Source organism: Neoarius graeffei, chromosome 26 (genome assembly GCF_027579695.1).
Source record: "Neoarius graeffei isolate fNeoGra1 chromosome 26, fNeoGra1.pri, whole genome shotgun sequence".
Classification (NCBI taxonomy): Eukaryota; Metazoa; Chordata; class Actinopteri; order Siluriformes; family Ariidae; genus Neoarius; species Neoarius graeffei.
The window spans coordinates 47,052,605-47,071,303 of NC_083594.1; the positions used below are offsets into that span (position 1 = coordinate 47,052,605).

At 43.5% G+C, this 18,699-nt stretch overlaps 1 protein-coding gene across 3 annotated transcripts in view; it reads right to left on the reverse strand.

Annotated features, from left to right (window-relative positions):
• Positions 1–18,699, reverse strand: part of ptprga (protein tyrosine phosphatase receptor type Ga) — a 468,558-nt gene that overhangs the window by 247,122 nt on the left and 202,737 nt on the right. The window lies entirely within an intron of this gene.

An 18,699-nucleotide genomic window follows, 5' to 3' on the forward strand; every position in this document is an offset into this window, starting at 1 on the left:
AATGCAACTTTGATGGGAAAAATATATATAATAAATTGCTTGCCTCTCTTCACGTCGAAAGAAGGAGGAAAGTTTCGCTTGTTTTGACATGGCGAATTATTAACAAGAGGAAATACTCATAATTCGCAACTAAAAAGACTGTAGCTACTTGTACACTGGCAGCTTAACCATGCTTTCTCGTGCGATCGTGTTGCGCTTGCGCAGAACTGTGTCAGTCCTGCACGCCTTGGCTCGTGCACCTGAAGGCGTGCCTCCTGCGCGCACGCCTAACGAGCTCCGGCACGCATGCCGTAAACAAAGAATACCTGTCTTTAATCAATCAATGAACCATGTTTGGATTATTTAAGGACTGCGCCCATGCAAGGATGATGCAAAGTATTACGCCACGCCTAGTGTGCCTTACTGAGCCTTGTTTCCTGTCCCTGTCCTTATTGATCTCCTGATTTTCAACTCCTGTTTCTCGTCCCCTGATCTTGTATAGTTTTGCCTCTGATATTCTGTCTGCGTCTCAATTGACCTCCTGCCTGTTTCCTCGATTATGACTTTGCCTATTGTTTGCCTGTTGTGTGCGTTTCACGCACTTTATACTCATATCGCACTGTGTATTATGGCCCTTTTCCACTACCCTTTTTCAGCTCACTTCAGCCCGACACGGCTCGCGTTTCGACTATCTCAAAACAGCATGACTCGGCTCGCTTCAGCCCTGCTTAGCACCCAAAACTTGCACGGTTTTGGAGTGGGGCTGAAGCGAGCCAAACCGAGCTGAGTGAGGCTGGGGGCGTGAGCAGACACTCCCCCGTGCACTGATTGGTGAGGAGGAGTGTCCTCACATGCCCCCACACGCCCCGCGAGCACGCTGGGATCTGTAAACACCGTAAACCCGGAAGAAGAATAATTACGAATTACGAGAATTTCTGGAGCCTTATGCGCCTCGCCTCATCTATACGCTCTTGCCAGTATCTGTTGGCGTTGTCGGTGACAACAAGCCACAGCACCAAGACCAGCAACACTAACGACTCCATGTCCTCCATGTTTATTGTTTACTATCTGGGTCGTGAGACTACCGCTTAAAAGATCACTGATGTCACTGTTTGCGCCGCTTAACGACATCACGTGATGTCCACCCACTTTCGCTAACTCCACCCAATGTGTCCACCCACTTCCAGCCAGCACGGTTCAGCGCGGTTGTAGTCGAAATGCAACTCCAACAGCCCCACTCAGCTCGACTCAGCATGGCACGGCTCAGCCCGACTCAGCCGCGTTTGTAGTGGAAAAGCGGCATTATTTAACATATCTGCACTTACATCCGCCTCTACCGCACACACACTGACAAACTGGGTTTTCGCACCCAAACCACAGCAAGTCCATACAAGGTTATAGAAACCCTAATGAGGCTGAGGTGACAATCTAGTTTAAAAAAAAAAAGTTAGAAAAATTACAGCGGGCGCTTTTCTAATATTCTTATGCGGCTATTGAAAAAATGTATGGTTTGACAAATGGGGGGGGGGGGGGGGTGTCACAGACACCCCAGGACCCCCCCCAACTACGCCCCTGTAAAGTTTGCACAAAATAAATATTGTGGCAACACTGGTAAGTTTTGATGTTTCTGCATGTTCCAAATATAGAGCTCACACGGCAGGAGGTGCATTGATCCCGGTATTATTGCACATTATGACATTTCACATTTTGTCAATTCAGCTGCTTTCCCCCCAATTTCCATCTTCCATAGCCCTGATTTCAATTGCTGATTATTCCACATCAGTCAAGACTGATGTGATGAAAGAGCTACAGAGTTATTGCATCCCTCAGTCAAACTTTTATTGCAGTGGTGCCTGGTTCTTCATGTCGTGCAGAGCTGGAATAATAACGCAGGAACATGGGGACGCACAGCTACGGAACCAAGCTGAGTGGCAGTACGAGGACAGTGTCATTCAAAACTTCTATATCTGTCATTGCTGATCAGCTGCTGCTCTTCACCATTTCATACACAGGAATGAAATAGGAAAACTTACTTTTCACAGGAAGTCTCTCAACACATACAGATGTACACACACACACGGTCAGTTCATTTGTTTGAGATCAAAAGATGAATGAGATGATCAATCAGAAGTCCAGCTTTCATTTCCTGATATTCACATCTAGACATGTTCAAAAAATCAGAACAGAGCACCTTTTGCTTGACCCCACCCATTCTTCAAACGATCAAAAAATATTGGAACATGCAACTGAGAACGAGATGTTTCTTGGTTGCCCAGGTGTACTCTGTTAGATTGACTGTTTAAACAATTAATAGCTCCTGAGCCCTGAGTTTCACCTGTGAAGACTGTATTTGCTGTTAAAAAGGATAAAGCAACATGAAGACCAGAAAGTCGTCTATGGGGAGAAAAAAGCAAGGCATTTTGAAGCTGAGAAAAGGCAAAAATCGATCAGAGCCAGTGCACAACCACTGGGCATAGCCAATACAACTTGGAATGTCCTGAAAAAGAAAGAAACCACTGGTGTACCAACAACTAGACATCGAACAGGTCAGCTAGAGAAAACAACAGTTGATAACAGAAATATTGCAACAGCTGTGAAGAAAAATCCTAAAACAGTGAGTGACCTCACCAACAGCCTCCTGAGACCAGGGCTGAAGGTATTACAGTCCACCATTCGAACAAAACTTCATGAGTAAAAGTATATATAGAGGCCATACCACAAGATACAAACCACTCATCCATAGTAAGAATCAGAAAGCCAGATTGGAATTTGCAAAGAAATATTGACATGAGCCATAAAAGTTGTGGAATCAAAATTAACCTCTACCAAAGTGATGGAAAGGCCAAAATGTGGAGAAAGAAAGGATTTGCTCATGATCCAAAACATGCAAGCTCATGGTTCAAACACGGTGGAGGTAGTGTCACGTCCTGGACTTGCCTGGCTGCTTCTGGAATGGACTCACTAATGTTTAATGCTGATGTAACTTCTTGATGGTAGCAGCAGAATGAATTCAGAAGTCTACACAAACATTCAGTCTGCCAATTTACAGAGAAATGTGTCCAATCTAATTTGGAGGAACTTCATCAAGCAGCAAGACAATGAACCAAAACACATTAACAACATCATCAACAACAAAAGGACTTCAAGGGAAAATGGAAGGTTTCATGCTGGCCAAGTCAATCATGAAACCTAAACCTTACTGAATGTGCACTTCACCTCCTGAAGAGGAGACTGAATGCAACAGTCTGGTGATGTCAGTTGGCTTGATGCCGTTATTCCATGCGAGGGATAGGCAACCAAATCTAAAGTGTTATTTACTTTAAGACGATCTGTTCCTATACTTCTGCTCACAGAAAATTGGGTGGTTTTCTACCAAAGGCGCCATATTCTAAGTTGTTTAACGTGTCTAGATGTCAATATCAAGAAATAAAAGCTGAAATTATGATCTACTGTTTCCATAATCATCTTTTGGTATCAAACCCAAATGTCTTTAGTGTATAGCAAAAACAAAAGAATTGGCCTTGCTGCTCAAATTATACAGAAATATAGATAAAAATGGAAAAATCAAAGCATAATAAGACAGTCCTGCCACATACAGACTTTTCCAGAACATGGCATGTTCCAACCTCTCTCTCTCTCTCTCACTCAAACACACCAATAGAGCTGCTAATTAGCTTCTCCCAGTGCCCTGCTAAAGCAGATCTCCTGCAGGGCAAGACTCCTCTGCTGTGGTCATTCAACACAAATCACTCCTTGCAGACCAGCAAGCCACTACACGGCTACTCATGGCTGCTCATCCTGATAGGAAGTCCCCCAACTGTCTGACTTCAGTAATGCTCTTGCTTTCTCCAACACATGCGCACCACCTAACAGTAGCTAACTCTGAACTGAGTTCTGCATTTAAAATGTTTGTTGACTTCATCCAAACAAATTAATGATTCTAATGGTTTGATTGCCTTAATTAATGCTCGAATGTTCATTTGAACTGGGTGGAATTTGTTTATTGGTGCAACATTTATGCCTCATTAATAACTCGGCTTGGTTAGCGCTGGCATGTGCAATAGAATCAAGAGACAAATGGGATAAATGAGCTCAAGCAGCTAACAGTTCTGGCTTGGCTCGAGTCTACACAAGTTACAAGGGGAAAAAGAAAATAAAAACAATCACCACACCGGTCATACTGCTAGCCAATCGTGTAATTTATGGGATTAATCACCTGGCAATTTTTTTAATATAAACGGCAACATTTCAGGATTTTTTCATCACAAATGTGCTGAATCAGGGCTCATGGCTGGTTCTAATGCTAGATGGAGAAGTTTCCAATAAGCAGCGGTGCTCGTTAATCAGTCGTAGGACTCATAAAAGTGAACATTGCTCACAGTGGTGCCATTTTATCAGCAAAACTTGTATGCACCTATGCAATAGGCATTCCCTCATATCTCAGTAGGCTATCTGACTAGTGGCTCATTACATCTTATCCAGGGCCAATTCAAAATGAGTAAGGTGATGAAATGCACTACGTATGGTTGCCCCCGTTGGAGCCGGTGTGTGTAGTGAGTGATACGGATCATTTTGAGCTGCCTGTGTCTTTGCGCCTCTCCATTTCACGGTGCCTGGATTTATCAATTGGGAGTCTCAGCTCTGGGATGGAGAGGAGAATGCAGGACATGCTGGGAAAATAGGCCAGTTCCTAGACATGAGGGCAGGCAATACAACCTCAAGGTTGTTTATATGCAGTCACACAAACAATTGTGATTTGTAGACATGAGACTACTGCGGTGTGAGAGTACCCTAGAATGTCTGTACAGGGAAGAGGAGACTGGAAAAAAATAGAAATTAACAATAAAAAAAAACTCTCTTATACTCAATTAGAATTTTGCATAGAAGCAGGAGGAGAAACAGATACAAAAAGAGAAGAGAGGTATTTCAATTTTATTAAGCTTAAGCTTTAGGAGGTACTTGTTCCCTCATTGCGCTTTTTTATTTCTCTCATAGTAATAACAATAATTACTATTATTATTATTATTGGGGGCGGCACGGTGGTGTAGTGGTTAGCGCTGTTGCCTCACAGCAAGAAGGTCCGGGTTCGAGCCCTGGGGCCGGCGAGGGCCTTTCTGTGCGGAGTTTGCATGTTCTCCCCGTGTCCGCGTGGGTTTCCTCCGGGTGCTCCGGTTTCCCCCACAGTCCAAAGACATGCAGGTTAGGTTAACTGGTGACTCTAAATTGACTGTAGGTGTGAATGTGAGTGTGTGAGTGAGTCTGTGTCTATGTGTCAGCCCTGTGATGACCTGGCAACTTGTCCAGGGTGTACCCCGCCTTTCGCCCGTAGTCAGCTGGGATAGGCTCCAGCTTGCCTGTGACCCTGTAGAACAGGATAAACTGGCTACAGATAATGAGATGGAGATGAGATTATTCTTCTTCTTATTATTATTATTATTAAATTCAACTTACATAGGGCCTTTCTCACACCCAAGGTCGCTTTACAATTACAAAGTCCACCAAAAGAGGGTCACAATGTAATTCCAATGGCGTAGCTACCCACAGTCCCACCAAAATGCACACAAAAGTATGCCTCACACCACCTGCATAGCCGCCGCAATGCCACCAGGCAACATCGCGCCATGGATCCACAAAGCTAGCACAAAAACAGTGCTGCATGTCCCAAACCTCCTGCACAGCCACCGTGACACCACTGGGCAACATCGCTCGGAACACTGCACCAAGCACAAAAGCATCGCCACACAGAGCGCTGGACAACCCCAATATTAAAAGAGCAACAAGCTCAATGCAGTCCATAGTGAGGAGCACAGGCATCACCCATGGCGGACCAAGGCCTGAAGGAAACCAACACCCAAAACTGGGACCGCCGCTACATCACAACTGGCGGACAAAACATTCAAACAAAGAACAAACATCAAACTATAACAAGAGTGCTCTGAGAGCACAATATCCCCCGCTGGCAACTATATCTATGCTGTAAGTGCTTAATACACCCTCATGAAATTGTCAAAGTACAAGTTTGGTAATCAAGGGCTGTAACCAGTGGCGGCTGCTGGTTTTTAAAACAGGGAAAGCCCATTTTACGCATTCATCGTAAAACCTGTAGGCCGGATATCAAAGCATAGAAAGGTGTGCCCCATTAGCATAGTGAACTAGACAACCCTACCTAGTGGCAGAAAGTATTTTTGCTTGTACATTTCATGTTATAGTCTGGCTTGCCAGGCTAGTGCCTCATATCCTTAATCAAAAGTATCAAACATCCAAAAATCACTGGCTATTCAACGAAGAGCCTTGAACATCATACCCTGATATGCAACACAGAGTCTTTAACACAACACCCAGCTGTGCAACACATCCTTGAACATCTTCTGCAACACAGTCTGGAAATTCATAACCAGGTAGGCTATGCAACACACAGAACCTTGAATATTATACCCAGGTATAACCTATTACACAGAGCCCACCATTCTCTTAACATTACTGAACAATATACACACTTCAGATTCATGAACATGAACACTATTTATACACAAATTCTGCCCTCCGCTCCTTTTCCAGAAAATGGTCTGTGACCCTGTTATACCAGCTGGTTGTGCTTTCCAGAGACTTCAATTTCTGTTAGCAGCCAGCACTGCAGATCCCAATAAGGCTCAAGCTAGCCTACAACCAGATTGAACTACAAATGAAATAAACGAGTGAATTCACGAATGATCAAACTGATAGAATGGATGAAAGTTAACAGAGCACAACGAGTAATATTTACATTTATTGACAGAGTAATGTACAGAGACATCAATGAGAAGAACCGTTTATATGAAAAGAAATTCGGACAGCACTTTGGCACACGACTACACTTTCTCGACATCCGCTAGGGACTGACTGATCATACTTCCGTGTTCCTCGCCAAAGTACCGTCCTCCTCATGTCTTTCAAACACTACCTCCAATAATCCTTCATCAGCCCGGCTTCTTGTCCCTCCCACTGTCTCGTTTAGTCCCAGAGAAGCCCGGCTTCCCTGAAAGTGACGATTTTGTTGACTTTAACCAATAACAACTAGCCGAAATTGGCTGTTCAGAGCCGTCTCGTAGACTGCAATGGATACCCGGCTGCCAGTCAGTGTTGCCAGATACTGCTGACGTTTTCCATCCCAAAATATGTTCAAAACCCGCCAAAATGCACTTAAAACCGCCCAATCTGGCAACACTGCTGCCAGTCCATAGAGCCCATTGAAATAAGAAAGGCTACAGCCTGGCAGCAAAGGTGATTCTCGTAGCGAACTGCAAGTTCGTCAGACATCACTCAAATAAGTTACAGGATAGTTATGAACATAAATACAATCTTGGGCATATATTACGCAAGCTATTGTTTTAATGAGAATTCAACGTCGTAGAGGCCGCAGTTTGGGGAGAGAATTTTAGGGGAAGCTCGGCTTCCCTTGTTGTCTCTGAGAAATTGCCCCTGGCTGTAACTCTGGTAAAATGTGACTGAATTGAATGAAACTGCAATATTATCGACATAAAGAATCCTGTCAAGTTTCATGAAATTCTTCCAAAAATTGAGAGAGGAGTTGATTTCAGAAGGTGAGTACCCTTCCCGGGAGAGACAGACAGATGGACGGACATCGCCATGATATAATCCCTTTTCGGGCCTTTCAGCCAGCGGGGGATAAAAACAAAGAAAAACAAAGGGAAAAAATAAAAATAAAAAAAACTTCGGTGAGAAGCGGCAGCCAAAATGCGCACAGCGTACTCTCAACCGGAAACGGGTAAGCAGTAAGTAAGCAGCTTCTCACTAGCCCTGATGAGCCCAATTACCTCTTTCAGACACATTATACTAATCAGTAACTCAAAGTCCTCACATACAGGGTTTGGGTCAGGGGGAACACTGGCCAACAAGGGTGTAGAATAATAAAGCCATAATGTAGTCCCTAGATCAAGGGACTTATGGGTCAATGTTGGAGGCAAAATGCCAAAAAAAAAAAAAAAACAGCCTTCCTGTTTTTTCTGCCCTCACACTGCCCACATTTCAAGCATCCTTTTTCCGCTTCCGGTTGAGAGTATGTCGTGCGCATTCTGGCTGCCGCTTCTCACCAGAGCTTTTTTATTTTATTTTCTCTCTCTTTTTATTTTATTTATTTTTAAAATTTTTTTTGTGTTTGTGTAGTTTGATGTTTTTGTTTGAGTGTTTTTGTCCGCCGGCTGTGGTGTAGCTCTGGACCCAGTTTTGGGCGTTGGTTCCCTCCAGGCCTTGGTTCGCCGTGGGTGATGCCTGTGCTCCTAGCTATGGACTGCAGTGAGCTCGTTGCTCATTTTAACATCGGGGTTGTCCAGCACTCTGTGCTTTAGTGTTTGGCGCGGTGTTCCGAGCAACGTTGCTGGGTGGCGTCGTGGCGGCTGTGCAGGCGATTTGGGACGTACCGGTGCTCTGCGTGGCGGTGCATCTGTGCTTGCTTTGTGGATCCATAGCGTAGTGTTCCGAGCGATGTAGCCGGCAGCGTCGCGGCGGCTGTGCTGGCGGTGTGGGACTTGTTTTCGTGCGCCTTTTGGTAGGACTGTGGCTGCTACACCATTGGAATGACATCCTGACCTCTATTTGGCGGAATGACTATGTATTTATTTATAACTGTAAAGTGACCTTGGGTTTTCTGAAAGGCGCTATATAAATTGAAATTATTACTACTACTACATATTTGGACACCTTGTGTACTTGAAAAAAAATGGATTTCAAGGAAGTCAAATTGCGTTCACAAACCTGGCAAAACCAGAATGAAATCTTGACACTGAAGGTAAAATGCCAAGTCATTCTAAAATGTTAACTGTACTAAAACTGAGACTTTCAAGTTCTTCATCCCACAATGGTCATGAATACTTCAAAATCCTACTATGGCCCCCAGAGGTTTTACAAAGGTTACATATATTTATGTAGGTATGTATGTAGCAAGGCTTTGTGTGTCCAAGTATTCTAATGTTGGTCCACTGGGTATTTAGGCCTATAGCATGAAGGGGAGGAGGCTTCAGAGGATTAGTGTGTGTTCGTGCATGAAATCCTTTCAGGCGCCCTCAGATCCCTCCATGAGCTGATGCAGCGCTCTCACCCAGGATCGTTAGTGGGAGATCCACTACACACAGAAAATCAAGAGGGATTTTCCATCATCAGAATGCCATTCTTAATTAGTACTTCTCCATGCTCCTTAGTGGCCTTTCATGCACCATGGGCCTCTTCTGTCCGCTAATTACACATCTATATGGGCGAGTCTGGAGGACCGATGGGAGAAGAGGACTGACGACTTGACCAAAAGCCCTTGGTATTATGTTTTACACAACCAATCATCTTTCGGAATGCTCCAGGGACAAAAGCTAGCTATCAAGATACTTTGAAAATACTCCCACATGACCATTTGAGCAGACTAGTCATACAAGCCTGTTGCATGACTGTATACTGTTCAACTCTATTTATATTACAAGTGCAGTAAGACCAGAAATTAACCCATTAACTGATGTGATCTGGGAGTTTACTTAAAAAAAAAGGGGGATGGAAAGAAAGACATACAGCATCGTCTTTCCCAGTTAATACAACTGACAGGAAACACACCATCTATACAAACACATTCCATCCCCTTCTTCCTCCAAAACACTCCTAATCTGAAATGTTCTACTACATTGTAAAGAAACTTTTAAAAACACATCTTATAACATAATAGTAGACCATCTTTGTGTGTATACAGGTAGTCGTCGACTTACGACTGCGTTTGGTTATGACTGACCGGTCGTAAACCGATCTGGTTGTAAGTCGGCCTATGTTAAATGAACGTAAGTATATTGTGATGTGTAATGATACTGTAATCATCTTAAAGTCTTATTTTATCAACATTTTCTTATTTCATTACCGTGGCTCATTATTTGGTTTAAGTCAAACACTGCATACTCAGGGGTGAAAGTAACTTTTATTTCTTGCCGGTATATTATTTTGAGCCATAGTGCGCGCACGCAGCGCGCGCCAAAAAATACACCTAATTATTTATTATTGTCTACTTATCAAGCATTCACTAGGACTTCTTATCACTCAGTAGTACTAGTATAGTACTTTTTTAATCACACTATCACCCTTTCATCCACCTGTATCAGTTTTTGATTATAAATAAATTGCAAACACATCATTTCAACAACACAATCGTTTTAATTACTTTTTTTTTTTAGCTGAACAGTTGAAAACTAACTTTTCATTTTGGACACTGGACACAGAACAGTGTAACAGTACAGAAAAGTGAAAGTTACTTTGATTACCAGCTGCGCACGTTATAGCACAAGATCTGGTTAAGCCATACGTGCGCTGTAGCTCGCTCGTTGTTTGTCCAGCCAAACACTGCACACATAATAGAAGAGGATGGATGCAGTGTTGCCAGATTGGGCGGTTTTAAGTGCATTTTGGCAGGTTTTGAACATATTTTGGGCTGGAAACCGTCAGCAGTATCTGGCAACACTGGCTGGATGCTGGGCGCTGCCAGGAGCTGGAGCGGAAACCGTCGTACGCTCAGCTAGCTCAGCTGGAAAACACTTGCCAGTCATAACCAGACGATCGTAAAGTCGATCGGTCGTAAGTCAACGACTACCTGTATATCACACCGATCAGCCATAACATTAAAACCACTGACAGGTGACGTGAATAACTTTGATTATCTCATTACAATGGCACCTGTCAAGGGGTGGGATATATTAGACAGCAAGAGAACAGTCAGTTCTTGAAGTTGATGTGTTGGAAGCAGGAAAAATGGGCAAGTGTAAGGATCTGAGCGACTTTGACAAGGGCCAAATTGTGATGGCGAGATGACTGGGTCTGATCATCTCCAAAAATGGCACATCCTGTGGGGTGTCCCCGGTTTGCAGTGGTTAGGACCTACCAAAAGTGGTCCAAGGAAGGACAACTGGCGACAGGGTCATGAGTGTCGAAGATGTGTCATTGATTCACATGGGGCACGAAGGCTAGCCCATATGGTCCAATCCCACAGAAAAGCAACTGTAGCACAAACTACTGAAAAAGTTAACGCGGACACCTTTCTGTTTCAGCCAGCATCAACTTTTTCAGCAGTTTGTGCTATAGTAGCTCTACTGTGGGATTGGACCATATGGGCTAGCCTTCTTCGTGCCTCCTGCTCCAACACATCAACTGACTGTTCACTTGCTGCCTCATATAGCCCATCCTTTGACAGGTGCCACTGTAATGAGATAATCGATGTTATTCACTCCATGTGGTTTTAATGTTATGACTGATCAGTGTGTAGTACGTGTGTACTTGCATGTCGTGTGGGTATGTGTGTAAAATTCAATCACAACTTTCTACCACAAAAAGGCCTTTAAAAAGGCCATTAAAAATGCACCAACCAAAGACATTCCTGCCTTAAAAGCCAATTACCAGCTGGCCACTGCTGCCTACTAAGCCATGCTAAGAAAGAGGCCCGTTTCCTTCCCTTGCATGAGGAAATCAATAGTCACTTAGCCTCCCTGCCTCACACACCATTTGTGTGCTTCAATCTCCGACCCTGAAGTGGTCATATTCAAAGGCTCCATGTGGATACCTTTTTCTGAAATGCACCGTTTTAAATGCTGTGTAAAAGTAACTCTGGGTGAAGTTAAAGCTCATAGGCAACGGTTTTAATTTTATGCACATTTGAAGCTTTTGTTCTGGTCCCAAGAAGTATTGTTAATAAGTAATAATTAAAATGAGTTAGCGCGGATCATGGCAAATTTCTGTTCGGCTATTTTCGTGACCACTCAGCGCGTGACGTCATTTAAGACAAACAAACCGCTTGAGTTGAGTCCACTTCCATTTACTTACATTGTTGTTCGGCTTGAGTGCAGACGTGCGTTCAGGAATTTCCAAAGAAAAACCATGCCTTATTGTTGTGCAGTGAACTGTAACAACGGGACCGGTTCAGGAAGAAGTTTTTACCTTTTTCCGAGAGAGGAGAAGAGGCGGAGAAAGTGGATTGGCTTCTTCCGGAAGAGGAGAAGAGGCGGAGCGAGAGGATTGGCTTTTTCCGAAAAAGGAGAAAAGGCGGAGCGAATAGGCTGGCTTTTTCCGAAAGAGGAGAAGAGGCGGAGAGAGTGGATTGTGTGCGTGAAGCCAGAGGGTTGTTTTTTTCCGGAAGAGGAGACGAGATGGAGAGAGTGGATTGTGGGCGTGAAACAAAATCAAGCAGTCAAAGAAGAAACAGAGCAGCAACGCTCAAGCAAAAAGGAGAAGATTGGAGGTAAAATTTTTTACTTTTGCTTGCAACTGACAAGTCAAGAATCCTGAGGGATCCTGTACAATCATGTGGAAATGAGACAAAGGGATATTTCCTTGCTTAGAGTCGGCTATAAATAGTATAATGCCGCGGATGGCAGGCTAATGTGGCCTACCGGCGCACTGTCAAGTAATCGTTACCTATATCCACTAGGGAGGGCGGTTTAATTATTCTTCAAAAAGGCTCTTATTTAGTATTACGACGAAAGTAGGAATTTATCATAATTACCAGGATAAATCGTTTGGGCGCGAGTCTTGTTGAGGTCCGGGGTCACCGCGATCAGAGTCGGCCGAGTCGCTGTCCAATTACAAGGCTGCACGGTCAAACCAGTGAGCCACATTCACCGATTGCTTCGCAACGGCCATAGGTTCATACATATATGGTTTCACCTCTCGATATTCAATGTGGAGAGGTCCTACTTCAAAATCGCCATCTCTTTCAGACATTTTACACAACCTCTCACGAACAAAGTCCGTACACGTGTGCTCGGTAAGCAAGTAAACACAGAGCTGCTCCCAGTCTGTTTGGCTTAAATGACGTCACAATGACGTCCCCTGTATAAAACTTTGTGTCGCTGCAGGACTTGATTTAGACTTTGAAACCACACACTAGCATCAAATTGAATAGCGTTACAATGTTAGCGAGTTAGCAAATGTTATGCTATATGCAAGTGTGTTCGTCAAAAACCTCATATAGGTGATTTTTTTTTTTTTTTAAGGTGGATGCCAATCCATCATAGGACTAGAAATATAAAAATATATCTATTTGTCGTCACTTCACATCATGCCACAGTTACATTAGGTAAACAAAATGCTTTCGGCTAAAACAGGCTTCACTCAGTTTCAGGCCAATTGTGTGCCTGGTTGTAAAATTATTCCTCACATGTCTCCTCTTCTTCTCACCAACTATCAGCACTTCATTTTAAAGCATATATTCATATACATTGTTGTGCTGTAATTATTCAGGCATAGTGCTGGAGGAAATGACAGGGAAGAATGTTCAAGTTGAAGGGACAAGGCTGGGGGCCGGGTCATAACACCAGCTGGACGATAGCAGTGCACTGTAACAGTAATAGCTCCTGGCATTAAGGCATTTGTACTAATTGAAAGGTCACAATGCTAATTAGCTGTACCAGTATAAATGGAGGAAAGAGAGCTCGGTGCATCCTGATGGTGAAACCACGCTCACTCATCGTCATGAGCCGAACAGCACTAGTGCATTAAGACCTTTCATTTTAGAAGCCACTAACCTAATTAGGACTTGTTCCTGCACATCTTTGCAATCTAATAACTAATTAGCAAAGGTCTGACTCGCCAGAGTAATAAAGAGCTTCAGGCGATTTCCCTCCACTTCTACAACTCCTCTCCATCTCCATGCACGATCTGCCCCATTCTGCTGCCTCTTCACCACACTCATTCTTTATTCTCTCCTTTTTCTGTTTCTTACTGGTCTTTTTAAACTTCCTAAGTTTTGTTGTTTTCTTGTTTCTTTCTTTGCTAATTTCTTTATTTTTCCAAATTGTTTCTTTTCTCTTTTCACTCTCAACTCTCTTTCTTTCTTTCTGGAGTTTCTTTTTCCATCGTTTCTTTTTTCCAAAATTCTTTCCAAGAGGTCCCCCCCCCCGCCATTTTCTGGTTTCTTTCTGTCCGAGTTTGTTTGTTTCCTTCCTTCTTTCTTTCTTTTCTACTCGTTTCTTTTGAGTTTTTTCCTTTTCTAAATTCTTTAGTTTTCTTTTGATTTTTTTCTTGCCTTGTTCACCCATCCATCATCTGTAGCCGCTTATCCTGTTCTCCAGGTTCACAGGCAAGCTGGATCCTATCCCAGCTGACTATGGGTGAGAGGCGGGGTACACCCTGGACAAGTCGCCAGGTCATCGCAGGGCTGACACATAGACACAAACAACCATTCACACTCACATTCACACCTACGGTCAATTTAGAGTCACCAGTTAACCTAACCTGCATGTCTTTGGACTGTGGGGGAAACCGGAGCACCCGGAGGAAACCCACGCGGACACGGGGAGAACATGCAAACTCCGCACAGAAAGGCCCTCGCAGGCCACGGGGCTTGAACCTGGACCTTCCTTGCTGTGAGGCGACAGTGCTAACCACTACACCACTGTGCCACCCCTGCGTTCATCTTTCTCCTTTTTCCTTCATTTTTTTACTCTCCCTTTTTTCTTGGATTTTTTTCTTAGCATTTCTTAAACTTCCTTTGTCTACTTTTCTCAATTCTCCGATTCTGCTCCTTTATTTCTCTTCTACTTTTCAAATTCCTTGTGTACTTCCTAGCTTCTCTTCTTTATTCTTTTCTTTCGTCTTTGCCTCCTTTTCCTTTCCTTCCCCATTCTTTCTGCTGTCTTTCCTTCCTTCCATCCATCTGTCTACTTCAACAGCAGCAGGAGTGATGGGCATGCTCATGTACATCTTTGTTTCCCTCCCATGTTGGCTGGCCTGCTCTCTGGAGAAAGAGTGGAGTTAAAGAAGGCTGAAGGCAGTGGGAACACAGCCGTTGGGAGTAGAAGACTGAGAATCGAACAGCCGGCACCACTTTGATCCTTTCACACAGGACGAGCAGTGCCTCAAATCACAGAAACCAAAGCAGAGTGATACGGCCTGGGGAGTGACAGAGGAACAGAGAGACAGAGATACAGAATGAGCAAGGAGTGGTACAGAAAGAAAGCAGATGAGATGAGAAGTGAGAATAAAGACAGGGTGATGGAGAGAGACAGGGAAAGAATATTCTCACACACACAAAAAAAACACAAAACCCTGAAACAGAGATGCCTGAGGCACATAAATGCTGCTCTCTCAAGTGGTACAGTCCCCACCCTTTACTGTTCTCTGATGTGGTACATTCTCACTCCTCCACTAGTCTCTAGATGTGGGCAGTCTGTCTCCCCTGGGCCATAAGCCTCCATAGCCACCTCTCTTTCTCCACATTTCTGCTGTCAAAGCAACCTGTCATAAAAAATGCATCCAAGCTGGCCTGACGAGTGTGTGATGCACACTGTTGGAGCGTGGCTCTGGAGTGGGAGAGCTGACAAACGCAAGCTCCATTTTGCAGTGCTATGTTATGGATCTTCAGAATGTTGCTCGAAAGATCTGTAGCTTCTGAATGTTCTCACGTTCCTCCTGTGATCCTCCTCCGCCACTGCCTTATTCTGGGGATCCATCAAGACGAACAATTTCATGGCCAAGCGTGAGATCTTGACCTCCCTGTTCTTTCTTTAGCTACTGCCATGGATTTTGTTTTCCGCTTCATTACAGTAACTAAAAGTGACCGACATGCTGTAGGTTTGTGTGGCACCATTCACTTAAAATGGCACAGCTATTTAAACCAGACCAGAGAAATGCACAAGCTAGTGATAAAATTGCTAATGAGGCTAACAGGGAATAAAAAGCAGATTTATTTCAGAATCATTACCCATTCTATGATAGAGCATGAAAGGAGATGAATGCATTGAGTCAAGATGGCTAATCAAGCGTTAAGACAGACTTGTACAGCGAAGACCAGAAGCCTTATCCACTTTCCTCTCTCATCAGCACCTTCAGAGCCCACGCGCTATACGCACACACCACCCGCATGGGTTAGTGTGACTGAGAAGTATGTAGGAGGATTCCTTTTACACAAGGAAAGCATCACACTGACACAAGCCTAATGAAAAACTAGCATGGCAAAAGAGGCATACCAGTGCACTGAAGAAATAATGAATGAGAGAAAAAGGAAGTTCACTCCGGAGCAGGCCTACGATTATAGAAGTGTTTTACACACCACCGTTCCTACTCCATTTCTAATGAAAATATCCACAGTAAAATGACATCAGTGCCATAATACACTGGTCAGTAATGCAATACACCAATTAGTGCTAGAATACAGCATTCAGTACTCCAGTCAGTACTGTAATTAATCATTCAGTACTATAATGTACCAGTCAGTACCGTCATAAACCATTCAGTACTGTAATAAATCATTCAGAACTATCATGTACCAGTCAGTATTGTCAATCATTCAGTACTATAATGTACCAATCAGTACTGCAATAAATCATTCAGAACTATAATGTGTCAGTCAGTGCGATCATGTACCAGTCAGTACTGCAATAAATCATTCAGAAGTATAATGTACCAGTCAGTACTATAATACATCATTCAGTACGGTCATGTACCAGTCAATACTGTGATAAATCATTCAGTACGACAATGTACCAGTCAGTATTGCAATAAATTATTCAGTACTATACTGTGTCAGTACTGTAATAAATCATTCATAACTATAATGTACCAGTTAGTACTGCAATAAATCATTCAGTACTGTAATGTAATCATAATAAAACGCATCATGGTATACAATCCTTACAATTTTCTGTCTGAAACAGCTTGGTTTTTCATAATCACTTCCTTTGTTTGGTCTTTGACAACCACACCATCCAGCAGAACCATTTCAAAGGAAAAAGGAAAAGCTAAAAACAAATGCTTGAGCTTTCATCACATGATGTAAAATATTTTTATATAAAGTTTTGGGGGAGGCACGGTGGTGTAGTGGTTAGCGCTGTCGCCTCACAGCAAGAAGGTCCGGGTTCAAGCCCCGTGGCCGGCGAGGGCCTTTCTGTGCGGAGTTTGCATGGTCTCCCCGTGTCCGCGTGGGTTTTCTCCGGGTGCTCCGGTTTCCCCCACAGTCCAAAGACATGCAGGTTAGGTTAACCGGTGACTCTAAATTGAGCGTAGGTGTGAATGTGAGTGTGAATGGTTGTCTGTGTCTATGTGTCAGCCCTGTGATGACCTGGCGACTTGTCCAGGGTGTACCCCGCCTTTCGCCCGTAGTCAGCTGGGATAGGCTCCAGCTTGCCTGCGACCCTGTAAAACAGGATAAGCGACTACAGATAATGGATGAATGAAAAGTGTATGGCATGTCCTCTAATTTTTTTTTTAATGTCCTAATATGTTTGAATCAATCAGTCACTTTTTTTTCCATTTAGTTTGACTAGGATTAGAATTGACCAAGAATTAGATGTATAATTTTTTCCAATTTTTTTTTTTTTTTGGGGGGGGGGGATAAAAAAAAAAAGAAGCATCCTGTGTCCTCCTGTCCTCACTGCACAAACTCATTCCTATTATCACTTGCTTTACAGCAGCTATAAACCATGGTGCTCTCAACCTCTTTTCCACTGAGAAACCACAAAACTCTCCAGCTTGAATTTCTCTGTGATGGAAACTTCAACTCTGGCTGTTAAAAAGTGCTTTCACCTTCCAACAAGAGTGCTCGGAGAGCACAATATCCCCCGCTGGCAACTAGGCCATAACTCTGGTAAAAATGCGACTCAATTGAATGAAACTGCAATCTGCGTATTACCGACATATAAAAAAGAATCCTGCCAAGTTCCGTGAAATTCAGAAGGCGAGTACCCTTCCTGGGACAGACGGACATCGCCACGACATAATCCCCCTTCGGGTCTTTCGGCCAGCGGGGGATAAAAATTGTGAGGGAAGTCGATTTCAGAAAGCAAGCACACCTTCATGAAATTGCCAAAGTACAAGTTTGTTAATAATCAAGTGCATAACACTGGTAAAAATTTGCCCAAATGAAACAAAATTTCAATATTCGTACAACTGTGATATAACAAAGCCTTTTGCCAAGTTTGGTGAAATTCCTCCACAAATTGTGATAGGAGTTGATTTCAGAAGAGCGTATACCCTCATGAAACTGTCAAAGTACAAGTTATTTAATCAAGGGTCAAAACTCTCGTAAAATTTTCACAAATGAAATTCCATCCATACATCCATCCATTATCTCTAACCGCTTTATCCTGTTCTACAGGGTCGCAGGCAAGCTGGAGCCTATCCCAGCTGACTACGGGCGAAAGGCGGGGTACACCCTGGACAAGTCGCCAGGTCATCACAGGGCTGACACATAGACACAAGCATTCACACACACATTCACACCTACGGTCAATTTAGAGTCACCAGTTAACCTAACCTGCATGTCTTTGGACTGTGGGGGAAACCGGAGCACCCGGAGGAAACCCACGCAGACATGAGGAGAACATGCAAACTACACACAGGAAGGCCCTCGCTGGCCACGGGGCTCGAACCCAGGACCTTCTTGCTACCACCGTGCCGCCCCACAAATGAAATTAAATCGCAATATGCATATTACTGTCATATAACAAGGCCTTTTGCCAAGCTTCAAGAAATTCGTCCAAAAATTGAGAGAGGAGTTGTTGTCAGAAGGCAAGCACACCTTCATGAAATTGTGAAATTACACCTGAAATCAAGGGCCACAACTCTGGTAAAATGTGACCGAATTGAGCAAAATAACAAGATGTGTTGTACCGACATATAACAACGCTTTTTGCCAAGTTTCGTCAAATTCCTCCAAAAATTGTGAGAGGAGTTGATTTCAGAAGGAGGAAACGCTCATGAAATTGTCAAATGATT